This window comes from Lactuca virosa, chromosome 4, assembly GCF_052849685.1.
Source record: "Lactuca virosa cultivar CGN04683 chromosome 4, Lactuca_virosa_CGN04683_v6, whole genome shotgun sequence".
Taxonomy (NCBI): domain Eukaryota; kingdom Viridiplantae; phylum Streptophyta; class Magnoliopsida; order Asterales; family Asteraceae; genus Lactuca; species Lactuca virosa.
Genome location: NC_136429.1, coordinates 515,125,620 through 515,144,657, shown reverse-complemented (window position 1 = coordinate 515,144,657; position 19,038 = coordinate 515,125,620). Strand labels below are relative to the sequence as shown.

Here is a 19,038-nt window from a genome sequence, read left to right as displayed (position 1 = left end):
ATCACTGTAATCAGGTTGGTCACATGAAGACCAACTGTCCACAGCTCGCAGCCAGGACGGCACATGCTCCAGCGCCAGCTACATTGAGGATTGCAGATGGGAGGCCAGTTAAGGCCGAGCCTACGAAGGCTCAGGGGCGTGCCTTCCAGCTTACGGCAGAGGAGGCCAGGGCAGCACCGGATGTGGTTGCTGGTATGTTTTTAGTGAACTCCTTGCCTGTATTGGTTTTATTTGACTCGGGGGTGAGTCGGTCTTTCGTATCTCAGGCTTTTAGTAGGGAATTCAGTGTGCCAGTAGGTGAGCTAGAGTGTCCGTTGCGAGTCTCCATCGCCAACGAAAACAGAGTTTCTGTTTCTTCGGTCTACCGAGGATGCGAGTTGGAGATCTTCGGAGTATCCTTTCCGATAGATTTTATTCCTATTCCCACGGGGGAAGTGTGTGTGATTGTGGGGATGGATTGGCTTAGGCGTTTCGGTGCTATGATAGATTGCAAGGGCCAGCGAGTGGTAGTTCGAACCCCAAGTGGGGGAGAACTGATGGTATACGGCGAGGGCACCAGAGTGGGATCAGGATTTTGTTCAGCTGCCAGAGCTCGACAGTATATTCAGCACGGGTGTGCGGGTTTTCTGGCGTATGTGGTGAATAAGCGAGCCATGGATCAGATTTCAGTTACAGAGGTTCCAGTAGTCAGGGAGTTTGCAGATGTGTTTCTGGAGGAGTTGCCAGGGATACCTCCGGAGAGGCAGGTCGAGTTTCGAATCGACCTGGTACCTGGTGCGGCCCCTATCGCTAAGGCGCCGTACCGGTTGGCGCCACCCAAGATGCAGGAGCTGTCATTGCAGCTGCAGGAACTGCTGGGCAAGAAGTTCATTTGACTTAGCAGTTCTCCATGGGGAGAACCGATCCTCTTCTTCAGGAAGAAGGACGGTTCGTACCGGATGTGCATCGATTATAGGGAGTTGAAAAAGTTGACGATGAAGAACTGTTATCCACTCCCGAGGATAGATGATCTCTTTGATCAGTTACAGGGTGCATCTTGGTTCTCCAAGATAGATTTGAGGTCGGGGTATCATCAGGTCTGGGTCAGAGAGGAGGACGTGGAGAAGACCGCGTTTCGGACTCGTTATGGTCATTACGAGTTCGTGGTGATGCCATTTGGGCTCACCAATACGCCAGCAGTATTTATGGACATGATGATTTGGGTCTGCAGACCGATGCTTGATCGCTCGATCATAGTGTTTATTGATGATATCTTGGTATATTCCAAGACCAGAGAGAAGCACGAGGAGCACCTCAGGGAGATATTGGGAGTTTTGAGACGAGAACGGTTGTATGCTAAGTTCTCGAAGTGTGAGTTTTGGTTACGAGAGGTCCAATTCCTCGGACATCTCGTTAACCAGGAGGGGATTCTGGTCGATCCAACCAAAATCGAGGCAGTCATGTAGTTGGAGGTGCCGAGATATCCCTCGGATATCAAGAGTTTTTTGGGATTAGCAGGGTACTACCAGAGATTTATTAGGGATTTCTCCAAGATTGCAGTACCCCTCACTTGTCTGACGAGGAAGGGGATGGATTTCCGGTGGGGCCCTGAGCAACAGAGGGCATTTGAGATCCTCCGTCAGCGGTTGTGCGAGGATCCAGTTTTGACTCTCCCAGAGGGGGTTGAGGATTTTGTAGTGTTCTGTGATGCATCCATCACAGGCTTGGGGGCGGTCCTCATGCAGAGAGGACGGGTGATAGCCTACGCGTCGCCGCAGCTGAAGCCGCATGAGACGAGATATCCTACTCATGTTTTAGAGCTGGGAACGGTGGTGTTCGCTCTCAAGATATGGAGACATTACCTGTACGGGGTCCGTTGTACCATATACACGGATCACAAGAGCTTGAAACACATCATGGATCAGCCGGACCTGAATATGAGGCAGCGCAGGTGGCTGGACGTAGTCAAGGACTATGATTGTGAGATCCTTTACCATCCTGGTAAAGCGAATGTGGTGGCGGACGCCTTGAGCCGCAAGTCAGTTGGGTCTTCCACCCCATCGATATGTATGAGGATAGCGGTGGATTCTCCGCTTGTGAGTTTGATCAGAAATGCTCAGGTTGAGGGCATGCGACCTGAGAATTGGAAGCTGGAGAGGATCAGGGGTGAGAACACCTGGTTTGTGTAGGATAGTCGGGGATAGTTGACCCGATGCGGTCGGGGTGGGGTTCCGATGTCTGGTGGTGTCAGACAGAAAGTCATGGAGGAGGCCCATAAGTCTCATTTCTCTATTCACTCGGGGGTCACCAAGATGTACAGAGACCTGAGCTTGAGTTATTGGTGGCCATGTATGAAACGGGAAATCGCTGGGTACGTCGAGAGGTTCTTGACTTGTAGGATGGTCAAGGCCGAGCATCAGAGGCTGCATGGTATGCTGCAGCCCCTAGAGATTCCCATGTGGAAATGGGAACAGATCACGATGGATTTCATTACCAAACTGCCGAGGACGGCGAAGGGGTTTGATGCTATATGGGTCATCGTGGATCGATTAACCAAGAGTGCTCATTTCTTTGCTATACGGGAGAGTTCTTCGGCCAAGAAGTTGGCTGACGTGTATGTTCGCAAGATCGTCGCTTGCCATAGGGTTCCAGTCTCTATTGTTTCCGACCAAAATGTTAGATTTACCTCCCGGTTCTGGCAGAAGTTCCATGAGGAACTGGGCACGCGGCTGCACTTTAGTACAACATTTCTATTGGATAAGGTGTCTAAGTCCATAACTATTTCTGCTATGTACTTGACCCGGTTTGGCATGGTCCATTTGGGTTGCATGGCATCATGCATTTGGATAGACTAAAATGAGAGAAATAACACTTATGGTTTATTAATATATTATAAGTTCTAATATATTAATATAATTATTTAATTAGTATTGATCAAGAATTAATTTGGAATTAATTAAGTGATCAAAAGAAGACTAATTAAATATATGAGTTGATTGTGTAAATCATCCATACTTGTATAGTGGGCTTATGCTCCATGGATTATCAAGTTGGGCTAAAACCCATAGGATGCTCCATGCATGCTCCATGGTGGTTATATAACCCATGGGTCATGGAAATGAAAGGTCATGACAATTAGGGTTTACATGGTGTAACCCTAATTCACTACTAGAAAAATACCCTTTAATGACGCGCAAAGCATGACACTCGCTGTTTTACGATGCGAAAAAGTGTGTGCCCTAAAAATGATGTCAGCTTTCCCAAAATGTGAAGGATTTAGGATGCGCATTTTTGCGTGCCCTAAAATTAGTGTCACAACAAAAAAAAATAAAAACGCGGATGGCACCTATCATAAAAAGCGTGTCGTGAAATCATGTCGTTTTATATTTTTTTTAATGAAACGCGCATCTTCATCTTTAGTAGCAACAGGAAAAAGAATTCCAAAAAAATTAGAAAAGTTGAAAACCCCGCCATGGCTTTAGGGTTGGTTTCGTCTCCATCTCTCGTTCACTTCTATCTCCTCTTTCCCTTCCATCTACAATCTCTCTTCCCGGCGATGAAGGTTTCTCGTGATTTCATAAATCATTCAACACGAGCTCCACACAAATGCTTCTCAACGTCGGTGACCTCAGGCTCATACGAGCCTCTTCTTCTCTTCATCTGTGTTCTCTCATATCTCCCGCTTCAAATACATCCTCCCTAATTCTAGGGCTTTTTGTTCAGGACCTCACAAAAGCAAGACAAACCAGAGCATGGGTGGATGATTCACCTTCGTTTGCCGGCTTCCCCACCATCATCGATATACTAGGGTTGGTCGTCCTTGGAGTCACCATCTCCATCTGACACGACCCTAGAAAAAATTGATATCCCAATATTATGAATTAAGAACTGATTTGACGATTTCTGATTTCTCTCTAAATATGATTGTAGTAGTGTGCGTTCTCATCTCCCTTGTTTCCACAGGTGCTCAGCCTCCCGTCTCCGCCTAACCCTCGCTGGTGCCCGTCCTCCCGTCGCACACCATAGGTAGGCAACTCCCTTCTCGATTTTCTGAAATCAATCAACTAGGGTTCATGTATTTTGCTAATGGGTTCTTCCATACAGGTCAAGGGTTTGTGGCATTCAAGCTTCTGCTTTTAAGATACGTTCATCCAGTTTTTTCTTTTCTCCAACCACATTCACGTCCCTTGACTGACCAGAATCTTGAAAATCTATTCCATTAACAGATGAGGGCTTCAACTGAAGAAATATCAAAAAATGAATCATGGATTCTAGTTTCTGTTCTTGAGAGAAATAAATCTTTATACACAATTTCTCACTTGCCTTTAGCATTCCGTTCAGTTATGGTCACAGCAATGGATCAGATAGATATGTAAGTTTAAGAAATATAAAAGTAAGAGATTACAATAAACAACAAATCAATAAAAGTAAGAGATTAAAATCAAAATGCTATTATTGCAGGATGATGCAGTCTTTAGGGAGCGAAGCAAGAAATTCAGAAGATGCGTTTATACTGTTTCAAGAAACTCAAGAATCCGTTAGGCTTTCGTTCTTAAACTGTTTGCTTGATTTTGCTGGTATGGAGAGGGGTATTTCTGTCTTTTTTTTTCCATTTTTTTGTTAACTTATAATGGATCCATACCATATGATGCAAATTATTAGGTTACTTGGAGCAAATTGGAAGCGAGATTGGTCAAAATATATTAAATAAAGAAAATTCATCTTTTCAAAATAGGCATCGTGTTGATGATCTGGAAGAAAGTTTATCTGATCCTCTTCTTGGAAGTATTACACATCCACATCAAAAGCTGCTGATGGTGTTGAGTAACCTAGGATTATGCAAAGATGATCTTTCTCGTGAAATGCATGATATATACAAACACATTTGGATGCAATCCAGGTATGTTTAATTTTGTTTGATGTGGTCTCATAAGTCATATATTTAATTGCATGTGTGCCAAAAATAGCAACATGCCTTACTCTGGCTACCGGTATATACACAATCTGCTTTATTTTTTATTTTATAATAACATGTTTTTGTTTCTTTACTGATAATAAAAAAAATATATGTAACCTGAAACATTTGTTAATAAAAAGAAGAATATGAGAAATGAATGCAAGCATTTAACCCTGTTTAAAGATGATCAGAGAGATTATCGATTGTAATTAGTTCTAGTTAATGAGCACCTATGAAGATCATTTCCCTTGTGGTTACTGTGGATGCAGGCACAATTCTTATATGGGAACAGATTTAGTGATGAAGAGCTGCAAAATATCAAGCTGATGATCCAGAGCAACAGGTAGTTTGACTTTATTTTTTTTTTACCATCAAACACCTTTACCTTTTGAACTCAATAGGTTGTATAGAATAAGGAAAACAGTGATGATGATGTTAAAGGACAGGAGGTTCACATGTAGGAATGGATTTTAATCAAATGGGAATCCCTTCACAACAACAACCAGAAAGGGGATCGAATTGGATGCCTGAAAATGCAGTGGGACCCACTGCCACGTCATCCTTTCTTCCTGCTCATATGACCTCAGCCACTCAGCCTCCACGACCTACATCAGTAAATTCTTTTTTTTCTTTTTTCTTAACTTGTTATTTATTTATTTATTTGCATGTGTGCAGTTAAGTCCAGATATGGAGAAGGCATTACTTCAGCAAGTAATGAGTCTAACACCAGATCAAGTTAATCAGCTACCACCTGATCAAAGAAACCAAGTGCTTCAGCTTCAGCAGATGTTGCGTCAGTAACATATATACCTTAGGTAAAATTACTTATATACCCTTCAAGTTGTAACCCCATCAAACCTAACTTCAAGAAATTATAGCTTGAGATTCTGATTTTGATATAACAAACATATGCATATAATCACTTTCAAACACCCCCATAGCTTGTAAAAATGTCTTGATTTGAGTGTTGATTAAATGACTAAAATGCCCTTTCATTCATGGTTTTGTTTGCTCACTTTCTTTCAGGTACTATAGAGATGGATTAGAGAGTTGAGGACTTGTTTTGATGTCTGTGTTTGTATTACATTTTGGTTGGATGATGTTAAGATTAGTTGTTTTAGAATTAAAGTTTGTCTGATTCTGGAAGTATTTTTTTTTCTTAATATTTTATGCAGTCTCTTTTCTGAAATCGGATCCGTTGTTGGTTTTCATGTTTTGTTTGCGGATTATCTGATTTTGTGGGGTTTTGCAACTTTGTAGTTGAATTCAAGGTAAAGCTGTTTTAAGGTAACCAATTGTCTAAAATTTTAATTTTTAGTTTTTTTCAAGTAATCAAAACCAAACAGATCACATGTAGAATGTAATAAATAAAAACTTCTAAGTTAGTCTCTTCCCCTCCTAAGGTGGGATGACATTGGAGAGTCTCAACGAGGAGCACATGAAATTCAAGGTACTTTTCATCAATCATTTTACTGTTTGACTAAGTTCTTAACCTGAACTCTCATTGTTCATCATTTTAACTTATTTTTTATTTGATTTCATAATGCATCACAGTGTCTTTAATTCTTATCTGGTTGGCTTGGTGTATAGATACTTCAAGAAGGATTATGCATTTGTATGGCTGGTATGATATTTTCCTTCAATGTTGATGGAAACCTTCAAGGAAATAACAAAGAAGTCTTCAATATCCAGGTGCTTGTTGTATAGATCCTTCACTGAACTTTTTTTTATAACTCATATGAAATCTTCTATATCCACGTGGTGTTGGTGGCAGCAGCAGGGGTGAAGATGTCATTCACCCCTTAAAATTTCCCATGAATATCTCTTTAATGGTACTTCCCATAAAGTCATGTATATATAGATTATAGAATCACTTTTTTAATGTTTTGCAGCCTGACACTGTTACTGGTGATATTAATTTGTAATTTTTTTATTTAAAATGATACTTATCATAATTATCTCATATTTTTTTGGTTCTTTGAAGGGTTATTGTACAAGAACTAGTATGTTAAAATTTGGTTGCCAGATACTTTCAACCTCATATTTTACCTCATTACCCCATTCTTAAAGTTATTTTTGGTTTTTTTTGGCTTATTTTTACATATTGGGATTTGTTGGTTTATGTGAATCTAATGGTTGCATTATTCAAATTTGTAGGTCTTGTTGATGTGCATAGTGTCAAGCAAACTAGCTCGGATGTTGTGAAGGTGGGCAACAAGATCTTGTAGTTCAAGTATTATTTGTTGATGACTTTCATCTCTTTCACATTTGATGTATTACATTTGTCTACTATTGGAATGATTATTTGTATGACATTAACGTTTGTGCAATGGATTGTATTTTTGTATATAGTATTTTATTTTCTATTATGAGACATGAAATGCAAACTTAATTTGAAAATTAGTAAATCTATAAATAATTTTTTTTTAAAAAAAATTAAAATTACGATATGCAAAAATGTGTGTCATCTTCATTTATGACATGACCTTTCTTGACATCGGCTTTAATGATACGCATTGCGTGTCATAAATGTGCGTCGTAAATGCGCGTCGTCCATAGACGACGCGCAAAAGCGTGTCGTTTCTCGTTATGACAGGGCCTTCCTTGACACGCATTTGCGCGTCGTCTGAGCGTTTTACGACACGCATTGCGGGTCGTAAAACGCTGTTTTTCTAGTAGTGATTGTAACACACTATATAAGGATCAACATGTTCACCAAAATCAGCCACTTAAGCAAGAGTGAGAGGGCATAACCGATTTCTAAGTGTGTGAAATTTCTCTCAAGTCATTCCAAAAGCATTTGGTGTTGTGTGAGACATTTGAGGCATCACACTTGGGGTGCTATGTAACATTAGTCAAAATAGGTCAATAAACAATCACATGTGATTATGCCAATCATGTAATGTGATTTTGTTAAACTAGTAATGTGATAAGAGTGCTATATAGTTCACGATAAATTCTAATACAAATATGAACTTTCTTTATGATACAACACAAAGTATATGTCCATACGATTCCAAAAATATAGAGAATATCTGAATCTGACTTTGCATGAAGAAGTTATGATTAACCGAGCACTATAAATCTCTATAATAAGAGGAAAATTTAAAATAGACTTAGAATTAGCTATTGGAGTCTAAAATAGAGTTGTAGTACTTGTAAATACCTACGCGTGCATATAAAGAACGTCAAAAGCGGAGTTCGTATGTGAAAGTTACGACCTTAAGAAGATTCAGCTGTCAGAAACCCTAATCTGACTGAACTCACGACGTGAGCACAGAACTCACGACGTGATGAGTCATTTTACCACATCTCGAAATCTAGAAGGTGTGACGAGGCTACGAGGGGATAAGATCCAAACTCACGATGTGAGCAAGGATTGATTCATGTCGTGAGGAGTCAAAGGGACACCTTCCGAAGCTATGGGCACAAATGGCAAGTCTACGGGATGAGCATGCATGACTCACGACGTGAGCCTTATAAAACTCACGACGTGAGAGTCCAAAATCCTTACTATAAATAGCAGGTCCGACTTCAGCTATTCCTTACACTATTTCCCTTTCTCCTCCCTCCTTTGCTGAAGCCATCTTGCATCCCGAGCCCCGACGACCTCGTACGGTGACCGTTTCTCCTTAGATTACATAAAATCACGCTACTAGGGTGAGTTTCACAGCCCCACTTTCTAATATTTTGGGGGAAAACGCATGCTAAATATTGTATACATATTACTATTATGTCTATATGATAGTATTTAGTTATAATAGCCGGGGTATAGTTATTCTAAATATAATATCTTTGAATATATACAACTATTATCAACTTATCAGCATGTTATTACACTAATGTAGATCTTGAGTTACACTTAGGATGCTATATATATGTTGTGTGCGATATAGTTCCGAAGTTATATTCGGAAGTTCTATATGTTAATTTATAAAGTATGTTGTTATTATTAGTTTTATGACAAGATAAAACTTGGTAGGTTATATGTTGTTGTTGTTATTGGTTTTATGTCAAGATGAAACCTGGTTTTACTTCAAGCTATAGCTGTTATACTGCCTAAATGTTATGAGATTAGGAGTAATGTTTAAAAGAATAGTCTAGTAACTTAGGGTTTAGACATGGGAATGCATTTGTTGTTAGAGCTATAGGAAGCTGTCGAAGTCTACATGAGTAATTCTATTCATCAACTAAGATTGGGGATCTTAGCGAGGAAGTCGTGTATAATTAGTATACGGGTTGACCACCCCACTTGTGACTGTTAGCTACAGTCAACCAAAAGCGAGTGATGAACTATCCTTTTACTTGTTATTGTTCCGGCGTCGATGAAGCGTACGGTGTTGTTTCTCATGGTAAATCATGAGTGTGTTGTTTCTCATGGTAAATCATGAGTGTGTTTTATCAGAGGTATTATGTCATAGGAGCGATTACAGGCTCATGGTAGCAAATTGTTAGAAACATTATACTTTGTCGTATACAAGTATTAATGTTAAGTATAAGTTTCCCCCTACTTATACCCTAGGTACTACTTGTATATTAAGTAGATAACTATACCTTACACACATACTCGTATAGAATTGAAATAAGATTTATACGTAGTAATTTTCGTTTATATTGAATTACAAACATTTATATTTATAATATATGAGACTTATAGGTATATACTTATTTGGTAAGTAAACCATTATACCTAAGATATATGTACTAAACGTTGGAGAGTCAAAATGATACTTTCAAAAATATACTTTTGAACGTGGAAAATGTATTATTTTATGGAGACAAAACCTGTGGACTCACCAACTTTATGGTGACGTATTTTAAAATGCATGTGTTTTTAGGAACTTGAAAAGCTGGTATGTATTCGAACAGAAGAAGTTTTACTATTACCTTTCTGTTCATTAAGAAGTATGCCATAGTCGGATATTATGTAATAGGTCCTAGAAAAACAGTTATGTAACTTTCAGTTATCAATAAAGGTATGTATTTTCTTTAGTATTGTTCAATGTATGTTATATAACTGTGATACGAAGAATGACGTTACACCACCCGGTGTTTCCGCCGATGGCTGGGGGTGTGACAAAAATTGGTATTAGAGCTAATAACTATAGTGAACTAGTACTTTCTTAGGAAAGCACATCTATAGTTTAGGGCTTACTCTATTAGGTTTAGGAATATCCCTTAGCCTACAATAAAAAGTATTATTTATTTATTCTACTGAAGGACTACTTACGGGAGCGGTGACAAGGATAGACATGTCGATTTTGGTCGCTGGATTCCAGAACGGCTATATGCTAAAATGATCCTGCCCTTTCGACTGTCCTGACTGGCCCGAGCCTTATCGGATAGGCCTGAAGTAACAAACAACAGTTAAAGTGTGAATACAATAAATAGGAATATAGAGTCATATATAAAGACTCAGACCCGCGATGAGAATGCACCTTAATACCCGGAATGTTTTTGATCTCAAGGATTTAGATCAAATATTCCAACTAAAGTTTATATGTGCGTAGATCCTATCACAACTAGGTGTAGGTGCGCAACTACATTTTATTATGATCAGATCATATGAACTATTTAATTTGGGAATAATATTTGATAGACTAAACTCTTGGTGATCCAAAATGTATCGGAATTCGACATGGCACATTCACGAGAATGGATAATCATCGAGGATACGGATGAAGAAGAGGAAGCTTCATTCCCCATGATGGTAGGCGATCCTTACTACCCTATAAATCCAACTACCTTTCATCCAATACCTTCTGACGATGGAGCACCTTTACCCTCCAACGAATGGGAAGAGAGTGAACCAATGGAAGAGAGCGAATCAATGGCGGAGACAGAATCGGTGGAATCATCTTTACCACCAATGAACACTCGTTACCGTAAAGTTCCAGGAGGAGCAAAAATGAAACGCACGGCACGTAAATCGATACCGATATGGAAAAAGATTAAGAAGAATCAGAAGGCGACATCTTCAGGAAGTCACAGAGTTTAAGATGAACTTGCACGGATCGCACAAACCGATGATAGGTGGGTGGCGGAAGAAAGAGTTGCTAAGATGTATGAGACTGGTCAATCATCTCGACCACATCTCCCACATTCTTCCGAAGTTAACACTTTATCTCAATTGTTTAAGAAAAGTGTGAAAATTGAAGATAAGATGGAAATTATCGAAGGAAGGGCTACTCATCTCTCTGGAAGAGTACGAAGGCTAGAAGGACAAAGGAAGCGAGATCAAGAATCAGTGATGGATGTCCATCATCGTATAAATTCGCTTATAACGACATGATTACTCACGATGCAAGGATTGCAGAGTTAGAACTCTACAATCAAACCTCAAGAAATGAAGAACGCACGGGAAGTCTTGAGCAGAGAACTCAAGCACTTGAGGAGCAAGTTGTTAATGTCACGGACGTGCTAGGTCATCACCTAGGTTACTGGTAGATAAGTTAAAACTAGTGGTTGTGTAAATAGAAAAATCAGACTAATTAAGGAAAGAAGAGGAAAGTTTATAGAAAGGATGTAGAAAACCTTGCAAAATTTGCAATGTTTATAGAAACTTTTCTCTTATAAACCTAAATAAATTGATGTAACCGCTGGTAATAATATGAAGCATATATTACAGTAGTCATTGTGTTGTCCATTATGTTTTACACTTTAAAGAATAATTGAAGTATTTAGTACTCGTGTATTAAATGATTAACAAAACTCATAAAATTCTTATTATTTTAGGAACTAAAACAAAATGCCTAGAAGGAGTAGTGCTCGGCTAAACCCTAACCGACCATTAGCACCACAACAACAACCACCAGAACCAAACCCTCCAATAAATACATCACAACTGGAAGAAATCATAGCTCAAAGAATTGTTGCGGCTCTATCTAATGTCACAAGAGATGGAGTTAGAAATGAAAGCCATGTAGGGACCGCTAGAACATGTACCTACAAAGATTTTGTGAATTGCAGGCCAAAAAGCTTTCATGGAAATGAAGGGGTAGTTAATTTGACGAGGTGGATAGATAAGACAGAGTCCGTCTTTCAAATAAGCTTCTGTCCAGATGATTGTAAGGTACGATTTGCAGCATGTACTTTCGCTGATGTAGCACTCACATGGTGGAACAACCATGTGAATACAATGGGAAATGATACTGCAAATTCCATGAAATGGGAAGAGCTAAAAATGATGCTAGTAGAGGAGTATTGTCCTAGGGAGGAAATACAGAAGTTGGAACAAGAATTGTGGACCCTAACCATGAAGGGTTCAGAGATAAAAGCTTATACCGCTAGATTTAATGATCTTGCAGTAATGTGTCCAACACTTATAACCCCTGAATATAAGAAGATTGAGCGATATATCTGGGGTTTAGCATCGCAAATTAAAGGCATGGTGATCGCATCAAAGCCTACGACCTATGACAACACCAAGAGAATAGCTCATCAGCTAACCCTCACAGAGATCCAAGGAACAAAAGTGGTCTCAAAGGCCGAGTCTCCCAAATCTGGAACAAACAAGCGCAAGTTTAATAGGAAGAACCTTAAACAATCATCTGAGAAAAGACAAGAAGTGGCAACCAATTGTGCAGCCACGACAGCAGTACCCACACAACCAAAATCTTCATGGTGCAATCAGTGCAACCGTCATCATCCAGGTGACTGTTTTGTCTGCACGAAGTGCAAGAAAAAGGGGCATACTGCTAGTTACTGCAGGAGCACAACACCTGCAACAGTCGATCAGCAAACCAATAATGGAACAGGCCGTGGTGAAGGAAGAAAATGCTATGAGTGTGGGGAGGTTGGACACCACAAGAAAGAATGTCCAAAGTTAAGGAGTCAAGGAGGCATAGGACGTGGCAGGGCGTTTGTGATCGGAAGCAGAGAAACTATCCAGGACCCTTCGGTCGTATCTGGTACGTTTCACATAGATAATTTATATGCTACTATACTCTTCGACTCTGGAGCAGATAGAAGTTTTATAACTACGTCGTTTAGAAAATTGTTAAGTCATAAGTCTAGCAAATTAAAAGAAATCTATGAAGTAGAAGTTGCTAACGGCCAAACTGAGAAAACACATGAAATTCTAGAAAACTGTCAACTCTTAATAACTACCTTTTTCACGTCAACCTCATGCCAATGCCTATCGGTAGTTTTGATGTCATAATTGGCATGGATTAGTTATCTTCACACCACGCCGAAATTCTATGTCATGAGAAAGCCATACGACTACCCTTACCAAACGGCGAAGCCCTGATTATCTATGGTGATAAATCTGGGAAGAACCTCAAAGTCATCTCTTGTACTAAGACCCAGAAATATCTACATAAGAAATGTAGTGCATTCTTAGCCTACATTGTAGATAAGAAGAGAAAGACAAAAGAAATCAAGGACATACCTCAAGTACGTGATTTCCCTGACGTGTTTCCTGAAGATCTACCTGGAATACCTCCCGTCCGACAACTCGAGTTTCGAATCGACTTAATTCCAGGAACAGCACCAGTAGCGAAATCTCCTTATCGGTTGGCTCCATCCGAAATGCAAGAATTGTCTAGCCAACTACAAGAACTTCTTGACAAAGGCTTTATCCGACCAAGTTTTTCACCTTGGGGAGCACCAATCTTTTTTGTCAAGAAGAAGGACGGATCCTTTCGAATGTGTATTGATTATCGGGAGTTGAACAAGCTAACGATCAAGAATCGTTATCCACTTCCAAGAATTGATGATCTATTTGAGCAAATGCAAGGATCCAGCTACTACTCAAAGATAGATCTTAGATCAGGATACCATCAACTCATAGTACAAGAAGATGACATTCCAAAGACAGCATTTAGAACTCGTTATGGTCATTATGAGTTCTTAGTTATGTCTTTTGGATTGTCCAATGCCCCAGCAGTGTTTATGGATCTCATGAATCGTGTTTGCAAACCATACTTGGATAAATTCATGATCGTATTTATCGATGATATATTGATATATTCACGAACCAAGGAAGAACATGGTCAACACCTGCAAATAATCTTGGAACTACTATGAAAAGAAAAGTTGTACGCCAAATTCTCCAAATGTGAGTTTTGGATTAGAGAAGTACAATTTTTAGGCCATGTAGTTAGCAACGAAGGAATTCATGTTGACCCATCCAAAGTTGAAGCAATCAGGAATTGGGAAGCACCAAAGACGCCAACAGAGGTGCGTCAATTCCTAGGACTTGCTGGCTATTACCGTAGATTCATAGAGAATTTCTCCAAAATAGCCAAGCCGCTTACAACACTAACCCAGAAGGATACGAAGTTCAACTGGGAAGAAAAACAAGAAGCTGCTTTTCAGAAACTGAAGCAAATGTTGTGTAGTGCACCAATCCTATCCCTTCCAGATGAGACAGAAGATTTCGTCGTATACTGTGACGCATCAAATCAAGGATTGGGATGTGTGTTGATGCAAAGAGGAAAAGTTATCGCCTATGCATCACGACAACTTAAGGTGCATGAGAATAATTACACTACCCATGATCTTGAATTGGGAGCTGTAGTTTTTGCACTAAAAATTTGGAGACATTACTTATACGGTACTAAGTGTACTATTTTTACCGACTACAAGACTCTCCAGCACATGTTCAACCAAAAAGATCTTAATATGAGACAACGAACATGCGTCGAATTGTTGAATGATTATGAATGTGAGATTCTTTATCATCCCGAAAAGGCAAACGTGGTAGCAGATGCCTTGAGCCGGAAAGAATATATTAAACCCCGTCGGGTACATGCATTAACTATAACTATCCATTCTAACCTTACCGCACAAATTAGAGAAGCTCAACTTGAGGCTCTAAAAGAAGAAAACATCAAGAACGAAGATTTGTGAGGAATGGAAAAGCAAATTATACAAAAAGATGACGGAACACGACACTTTATGAACCGAATTTGGACACCTAAGTTCGGTGGAGTCAGGGACTTGGTCTTAGAAGAAGCCCACAAGTCCAGATATTTCGTGCATCCAGGTTCTGACAAAATGTACTTAGATTTAAAATTACATTATTGGTGGCCAAACATGAAGGCAGAAATCGCTACTTATGTGAGCAAATGTTTAACTTGTTCTAGAGTAAAGGCAGAACATCAAAAGCCTTCAGGTTTACTTCAACAACCAGAAATACCTGAATGGAAATGAGAGCAGATATCAATGGACTTCATCACTAAGTTACCTAAAACTCCTAGTGGGTTCGACACTATTTGGGTAATAGTTGATAGATTGACTAAGTCCGCCCATTTCTTACCAATTAAGGAGAACGACAAGCTGGAGAAGCTGACTAGAGTTTATCTTAAGGAAATTGTCAGATTGCATGGAGTTCCAAATTCTATTATTCATGACCGAGATAGTAGATTCACTTCACGATTTTGGCAATCTCTACAAAAATCCTTAGGAACACGTCTAGATATGAGTACAACTTACCATCCGCAGACTGATGGTCAGAGTGAGAGAACCATTCAGACTTTAGAAGATATGCTCCGAGCCTGTGTAATAGATTTTGGAAATGCGTGGGATACTCATTTACCATTAATTGAGTTTTCCTACAACAATAGTCATCACACCAGCATCAAGGCTGCACCGTTTGAGGCTCTTTATGGACGAAAATGTCGTTCCCCAGTATGTTGGGCAGAAGTTGGAGATACGCAGATGGCCAGAAAACGTACAGGCGATACCTTACGTATGGACCAGAAATAATCCACAAAACAACTGAAAAGATCGTGCAAATTAAGGATCGATTAAAGGTTGCACGTGATCGTCAGAAGAGCTATGCTGACGTAAGACGTAGGCCTTTAGAATTCCAAGTTGGAGATAAAGTAATGTTGAAGGTCTCTCCTTGGAAAGGTGTAATTCGATTCGGGAAACGAGGCAAACTAAACCCATGGTATATAGGACCTTTTGAAATTCTAGCAAGAATTGGTTCTGTCGCATACCAACTCAAGTTTCCTCAAGAGCTAAGTAATGTGCACGATGTTTTTCACGTATCAAACCTCAAAAGATGTCTATCCGATGACACTCTTGTTATACCTCTTGAAGAGATACAAGTGAATACGAAACTCAACTTTGTAGAAGAACCTGTTGAGATCATGGATCGAGAAGTCAAACGATTAAAGCAAAGTCATATTCCCATACTGAAAGTTCGATGGAACTCTTTACGAGGACCTGAATTTACTTGGGAACGTGAAGATCAGATGAAAGAAAAATATCCCCAACTGTTTGACAAAACCCCATCCATAAGATAAATTTCGGGACGAAATTATTCTAACGGGGGGAGAATGTAACACTAGTCAAAATAGGTCAATAAACAATCACATGTGATTATGCCAATCATGTAATGTGATTTTGTTAAAATAGCAATGTTATAAGAGTGCTATGTAGTTCATGATAAATTCTAGTACAAATATGAACTTTCTTTATGATACAACTCAAAGTATATGTCCATACGATTCCAAAAATATAGAGAATGTTTGAATCTGACTTCGCATGAAGAAGTTATGATTAACCGAACACTATAAATCTCTATAATAAGAGGAATTTAAAATAGACTTAGAATTATCTATTAGAGTCTAAACGAGAGTTGTAGTACTTGTAAATACCTACACGTGCATATAAAGAACGTCAAAAACGGAGTTCGTATGTGAAAGTTACGACCTTCCGAAGATTCAGCTGTCAGAAACCCTAATCTGACTGAACTCACGACGTGAGCACGGAACTCACGACGTGATGAGTCATTTTGCCACATCTCGGAATCTAGAAGGTGTGACGAGGCTACGAAGGGTTAAGATCCAAACTCACAACGTGAGCAAGGATTGATTCACGTCGTGAAGAGTCAAAGGGACACCTTCCGAAGCTAGGGGCGCAAATGGCAAGCCTACGGGATGAGCATGCATGACTCACGACGTGAGCCTTATAAAACTCACGACGTGAGAATCCAAAATCCTTACTATAAATAGCAGGTCCGACTTCAGCTATTCCTTACACTATTTCCCTTTCTCCTCTCTCCTTTACTGAAGCCATCTTGCATCCCGAGCCCCGACGACCTCGTACGCTGACCGTTTCTGCTTAGATTACATAAAATCATGCTACTAGGGTGAGTTTCACGGCCCCACTTCCTAATATTTTGGGGGAAAACGCATGCTAAATATTGTATACATATTACTAGTTTGTCTATATGATAGTATTTAGTTATAATAGTCGGGGTATAGTTATTCTAAATATAATATCTTTGAATATATACAACTATTATCAACTTATCAACATGTTATTATACTAATGTAGATCTTAAGTTACACTTAGGATGCTATATATATGTTGTGTGCGATATAGTTCTCAAGTTATATTCGGAAGTTCTATATGTTAATTTATAAAGTATGTTGTTATTATTAGTTTTATGACAAGATAAAACTTGGTAGGTTATATGTGGTTGTTGTTATTGGTTTAATGTCAAGATGAAACCTGGTTTTACTTCAAGCTATAGCTGTTATACTGCCTAAATGTTATGAGATTAGGAGTAATGTTTAAAAGCATAGTCTAGTAACTTAGGGCTTAGACATGAGAATGCTTTTGTTGTTAGAGCTATAGGAAGTCGTCGAAGTCTACATAAGTAATTATATTCGTCAACTAAGGTTGGGTATCTTAGCGGAAATCCTCTGAACTGTAACCGTTAATCCCGTGTGAGCGAGGAAGTCATGTATAATTAGTATACAGGTTGACCACCCCACTTGTGACTGTTAGCTATAGTCAACCAAATGCGAGTGATGAACTATCCTTTTACTTGTTATTGTTCCGGCGTCAATGAAGCGTACGGTGTTGTTTCTCATGGTAAATCATGAGTGTGTTGTTTCTCATGGTAAATCATGAGTGTGTTGTTTCTCATGGTAAATCATGAGTGTGTTTTATCAGAGGTATTATGTCATAGCAGCGGTTACAGGCTCATGGTAGCAAATTGTTAGAAACATTATACTTTGTCGTATACAAGTATTAATGTTAAGTATAAGTTTCCCCCTACTTATACCCTAGGTACTACTTGTATATTAAGTAGATAACTATACCTAACACACATACTCGTATAGAATTGAAATAAGATTTATACGTAGTAACTTTCGTTTATATGGAATTACAAACATTTATATTTATAATATATGAGACTTATAGGTATATACTTATTTGGTAAGTAAACCATTATACCTAGGATATATATACTAAACGTTGGAGAGTCAAAATGATACTTTCAAAACTATACTTTTGAACGTGGAAAATGTATTATTTTATGGAGTCAAAACCTGTGGACTCACCAACTTTATGTTGACGTATTTTAAAATGCATGTGTTTTCAGGAACTTGAAAAGCTGGTATGTATTCGAACAGAAGAAGTTTTACTATTACCTTTCTGTTCATTAAGAAGTATGTCATAGTCGGATATTATGTAATAGGTCCTAGAAAAACAGCTATGTAACTTTCAGTTATCAATAAAGGTATGTATTTTCTTTAGTACTGTTTAATGTATGTTATATAACTGTGACACGAAGAATGACATTACACCACCCAGTGTTTCCGCCGATGGCTGGGGTGTGACATGCTAGGCTCACAAGGTTTCAAGGAATCCAAACTACTGCAAGGTATGTTTTCTAGCTAACTTTTATGTTCAAAAGTTCCCCATGTATGCTAGATAGGATTATGAACCTTGGAAAAATCATTTTGCATGTAGCTTAGTCAAACATGGATCCAAGGTTTCTAGGGTTGCATGTACACCTTAGGAGTGTTAGAATGCTCAAAACCCTACAGTGGTATCAGAGCCTAGGCTTGTTTGTTTGATACTTGATGCAAAATAGTGAAATAAGTCAAAATTATTGCTGTCTGCACAGGGAACTCGCTGAGTCCATGGGGGGACTCGACGAGTCCAAGACTATATTCAACAAACTCGGCAAGTCAGTTCTTGCACTCGATGAGTTAGTTAGAAAGAGTGCAGATTTTCGACTTTTGGTGCTGGAAATGGACTAGACACATTACCCTAAACTGTTTTGGCGTTTTAAAACTTGTTTTAGATGGTGTAATGGTTGTTCTAATCCATTTACAATGGCTAATATC

The 19,038-nt window shown here is 39.0% G+C and overlaps 1 long non-coding RNA gene across 1 annotated transcript; it reads left to right on the top strand.

Annotated features, from left to right (window-relative positions):
* The first annotated feature begins 4,252 nt into the window (after positions 1–4,252).
* On the top strand, positions 4,253–4,730 carry LOC145169503 (uncharacterized). Its single transcript, XR_013742538.1, has 3 exons — positions 4,253–4,351; positions 4,441–4,556; positions 4,642–4,730. It is a non-coding gene; the product is annotated as an uncharacterized LOC145169503 (long non-coding RNA).
* Positions 4,731–19,038: the final 14,308 nt, after the last annotated feature.